The sequence below is a fragment of the Dipodomys spectabilis genome, unplaced genomic scaffold, assembly GCF_019054845.1.
Source record: "Dipodomys spectabilis isolate Male_0828 unplaced genomic scaffold, ASM1905484v1 ptg000019l, whole genome shotgun sequence".
NCBI classification, from domain to species: Eukaryota; Metazoa; Chordata; class Mammalia; order Rodentia; family Heteromyidae; genus Dipodomys; species Dipodomys spectabilis.
In genome coordinates this window covers 24781898-24787195 of record NW_024870696.1, presented here as the reverse complement: position 1 = coordinate 24787195, position 5298 = coordinate 24781898, and positions in this window count along the sequence as shown.

Below are 5298 nucleotides of genomic sequence, written 5' to 3'. Positions count from 1 at the left end.
CGCAGGGGGCGTGGCCGCAGGAGGCCTGGCCGCAGGAGGCCTGGCCGCAGGGGCGTGGCCGCAGGGGGCGTGGCCGCAGGAGGCCTGGCCGCAGGGGGCCTGGCCGCAGGAGGCATGGCAGTCCACCCACAGGACACAGCCGAGCCCAGATCCAGTCCATCTCTTCCCACCTGGAGGATGGCCTCACTCCTGCCTAGACCATCCTGACTACCTCCACCGCGATCAAAGCAGCCTGGACCCCTGCCTGACTCCATCACAGGCAGCAATTCCTGGTGAAAGACTGCTTGAGAAGCCCACTAGGTATTCAGGCAGGAAGGGAAGTTGTATTTCCCAGGCCAGGTGGGGGAGAGGTGTGGCCACACCGGATGCGGATGTGACCTCAGGGCCTGGGACCCTCCCAGGTCCCATGGGAGGCATGACCAGAGGTGGCCCAGGATGTGACTTCCAGGGAAGGGGAGGTGACCGCCTCCAGGTATGCCGGTTACCTAGGTAACGCAGGCGCTGGACAGAAGCTTAGCCAGGAGGCGGGGCGGGGGGAGGCCTTACAAATATCACTTGAAGCAATTCAATTATAACATTCTTTTCATTTCAAGAATTTCTTATTCTTCTCACAAAGGTGATGTACAGAGGAGTTAAATGTACACAAGTCGGATAATGAGTACATGTTTTTGTGGGCAATGTCATCCCTTCCCTTGTGCTCTCCCAGTTGTCCCCCTCCTGTTCCCACCATACGTTTTGTGGTTCATTTTCAACATAGTGTCTAGTGAGTGTCCCTGCTGCCTTTGTTCCCTTTGTCCCACCAATTCTGTCCCCTTTGCCCGCCCAAAGACAGATGAATGAACAAACAAAGGGAAAGAAAAAAAAAAAAAAAACAGCAACAAAGAAAAACACGTCTTTTTAAAATCTAGAAGATCATTTTCTTACCAATGCCAAATGCTCACTAATCCCTTGATATTACATCAATAAACATTTGATTATGTAATAGTCAGTGTGAGTCCAATATACATTATAACACTGTTGAAGCCAAAGCAAGTACATTTTTAAGCTTATTTTTGTTGCTCTTTTTAATGTTGTTTTTCAGTCAAGACTGTTTAAATGTCAAGCTTTATTTATGTTTAGATCAAAACATGTAGCCCAAACATATTACCAAAAGATAATGAATGTTGGCAGGGAATCAATACTCTGAACTTTAAAATAATTCAAAGAGATCAAGTGGTGAGAGACATTTCCTTTTGCTAATGAAATGTGATAAGGTATTCTGCTTTCTAAATGCTTGCTCTTATAAGGATTAGAACTGAAGTAAAGTGAGTTGAACATTTTATGAGTATTTGGGAGGTATTTATAGTAACTACTATCACAGTGTTGATTCTTGTTAGTAGAAAAGCAGTCAATCAGGGATACAGCCTGTAGAATGTGCAGGTGACAAAATGAGTTGATAAACGAAGACCAGCCTGAAACACGATGGGAGGGGGCTGCAAGAGGAGAAAGCACAGAACAGCAACCTTTGGCATCACATCCTTACAGAAAACAGGAAGACCTAGCCATCAACACCCACCTTCACCTTCTCCAGGTCTCACGACAATGAAGACTGACAGAGAAGGCTGATCAGCATAAATAAGGAAAATCCTGGGAGGAAACGGCTGGAGAGGTGACACTGTTCAAAGAGAAATGTGCTCTTCACTGACCCTCGCAACTGCGGTGACTTTGTACAATAAAAATAAAATTAAAAATAATAAAATCAAATCTGAAGTAAAATATCAAAACATAAGAAAGGCTCACCTGGGGCATACACTGCCACGTGTGGCGAAGTCCAGGAGAGGGGGTAGAAGAATGAAGGCAGAAAGAGAAGAAATGCAGTCATCATGTTCAAAAACTGTTTCGACATTCTTAAACTGCTTAGTTGAATGGTAAATCCCTACTTAAAAGGTAAGAAAAATAGCTGGGCACTGATGGATCTTGACCTCCTAGCTACTCAGGAGGCTGACAATTGTGGTTCAAAGCCAACCAGGACAGGAAAGTCCAAGACACTCTTCTCTCCAATTAACAACCAAAAAGCTGGAAGTGGATCTATGGTTCAAGTGGTAGAGCACAAACCTGGAGTATGAAAGTTCAGGGACCATGCCCAGGCCCTAAGTTCAAGTCTCAGTATCATCAACATCATCATCATCATCATTATCATCATCATCATCATCATCATCATCATCATCATCATCTAATTTAAAGAAATGCCTATGTAGCTGGGCAAATTTAACCAGGGAAAAGCCAGAAATTGGAGGTATGATTCAATTGGTAGAATGCCAGTTTTGAGCAAAGGAAGCCAAACAAGAGTATGAGACCCAGGGTTCACGACATAGTTCCTGTACACACAAAAATATGCAAAAAATGTTTTCTATCTGTAAAAAGAAAGCTTTACACTTTAATTCTCAAGAATTCATTCATTCTGAGCTGCTTTGTCTAATATTTTCCCCTGAGTACAGCTCAAAACAAACCAGATACATCATTTTCACAGAGATACTTTTTTTTCAGAATTTCAAATGATTCTAAAATAAATAGCCTAAAGGGCTATCTACATGTGCCATCAAAGCCGTATTTTCTTCTTTAAAAAAAGACGTTCTAGAATATCTGCCAAGTTATTTCATTGACTATTTATTTAATATTTTAAGTATTCTTGGGATGTGAGTCTCAAAAAGATAGGTCAAACCTGAGAAAATGGAACGTGATCCTCGGGTCTCGCTTGCCAATAAGATTCCAAGCCTAACACTGGCGCTCCACAGAACAGAAGTTTTCACAGCCTCAGAGTCTATTTTACTTTGCCATTTAGCCCTCAAATAAGATGGGTATTTTCTGAAAACTTAATGCTCTTAATGAGGTTTAAATTTATTGATCACTGGTAGAAATGAGTCAGCTCAAGCCCAGGACTGGCACACACACAAGAGAGAAAAGAAAAGAAAAGAAAAAGATCTGAGAAAGGTAGAAAAGGACATTTGGCTTCAAGAAAGTTTAAACAGCTTACACTTTCATAAAAGTACCTTTAATGGTTTAAAAATCTTCACCATTTGGTGAGATGAGCTAGCGCTTTCTAAATTAGAAGATTCATTTTCTAAACTTTTCAAGATCAAAGCAGATTATAATCTATGTCAACTCTGAACTTGCTGATCAAGTCTCTTGGTAATGACTGTCTTCAGATGCATATGATACAATCACAACTCAAATCATGGGAAGAAGAAAATGAAAGGCTATATATTTTTCTTAGTAGCTGGAAAATATTGAGGAATAAAAGAGCTCCCCACAATCCCAAAGGGTTGGGGGACGGAATGAAGGTCCAGCCATTGTACGTGGTAGCCTTCCAACCTCTACTCAACCTCAGATATACAAATAAACTACAATGCACATTGGCAGAGTGCCCAGGAGGCAATGTGGAAATAATGTGTGCTAGGCAGGGTAGTTAGGGACTACGTGGGCATAGTTGTTGTTTCTTTAAAGAAGAAAAGTATTTGGGGATATTGGTGAACAATAGTTTCTAAGTCTTCCCTCTGCTCTAGGCTGACAACCTTCTACTTCACAGAAAGATTGGATGAAGGGAAAAAAAAGCGGTAATGGGGTTAGAATCCAAGGTCAGGAAAAATGGAGTGAGAAACTGAGGTTTTAAAGGCTAAAATTCATGGAAATGTTTGCCAACAACCCAAGAAATAGAAACAACTGCTGCCCTCCATCGGAGCTGTTAGGAGTCTGACGTCCAGGAAGACAAGAGGCAGGAAGGGCGCAGCAGGGCGGGGGCAGGCAGGCCACTGCGTGTCCACACTCAAGCTGCTGGCCACCATTGAGCTGGAGTGGCCGAGCGCAGCCTGGAGCTCGGGGGAGAGACGCCATGACATACAATTCCAGAATATCAATCCAGTGCTCTTCGCAAAGACATGGAAAATAGGTTCCATTTCACCACCCTGACTTTGATTTCCATAGTTATAGATAATTCGAAAAATACAAGCAAAAGGCAGTGTAGACTTTTAAAGCAGATGTACATCACTTGGGTAAACATATCACATACTTCTTATGGCATCAGACAGTGTATTACGAGGATAGAAGATAGGAAACACATGTGAATATAAACGCTCAAGCGCCACATGGGACCGTCAGCTGGGATACTGAAGGAGGGAATAGTCAAAGTAAGATCTGTTTAGCAATGGGATTACACAGCCCACCAATGTTTATACAGATGAACCAGGGCCAACTGTTTCACAAATGTTTCTTGTAAAACTTGAAGGAGGAAAACGAAGTTTCAGCGAAACAAAAGAACTAGATAGTCACCAATGTTGAAATATAAGAGCACACTGTGTGTGGGGAGTAGGGGTGGGGTGTGGAATTTGAATTCGGGGCCTAGGAGCTGTCCCTGAGGCTCTTTGTGCTCAAGGCTAGCGCTTACCACTTGGACCACAGTGCCACTTTGGTTTCTTCAGAGATTAACTTGAGATAAGAGTCTCCAAAAGGAATTTTCTGCTGTGGGCCAGCTTCAAGCCACGATCCTCAGATCTCAGCTTTCCTGAGTAGCCAGGATGACAGGTATGAGCCACCAATGCCCGGCTCAATATAGGAACTATATCAAGTATCTCAATGTGCTGCTTTTTCTCCATTGATGAAGTCTGTCTATAACCGTTACGCCAACAAAATTGTTTTTCAAATACCATACTTGTGTTAGAGCTTTCTTATAAGTGCTGGGGCAGTCGATTTGAGCTTCTATAATGAAGTATGATGAAATGGATTGTTTAAAATGAAGAGATAGATTTAACAGAAATTTTTTTTCTCTTGTCCTGAAGGCTGGCATGTGCAAACGCCTATGTGAGCTGGCCTGGAGATGGGAGGTGCAGTGGGTGCAGTAGGTGCAGTAGGTGCAGTAGGTGCAGTAGGTACAGTAGGTACAGTATGTGCAGTAGGTGCAGTAGGTGCAGTATGTACAGTAGGTGCAGTAGATGCAGTAGGTGCAGGAGGTGCAGTAGGTGCAGTAGGTACAGTGGGTGCAGTAGGTACAGTAGGTGCAGTAGGTGCAGTAGGTACAGTAGGTGCAGTAGGTGCAGTAGGTGCAGTAGGTGCAGTATGTACAGTAGGTGCAGTGGGTGCAGTAGGTACAGTAGGTACAGTAGGTGCAGTATGTACAGTAGGTGCAGTAGGTGCAGTAGGTGCAGTAGGTTCAGGAGGTGCAGTAGGTGCAGTAGGTTCAGGAGGTGCAGTGGTTGCAGTAAGTGCAGTGGGTACAGTAGGTACAGTAGGTACAGTAGGTACAGTAGGTGCAGTAGGTACAGTAGG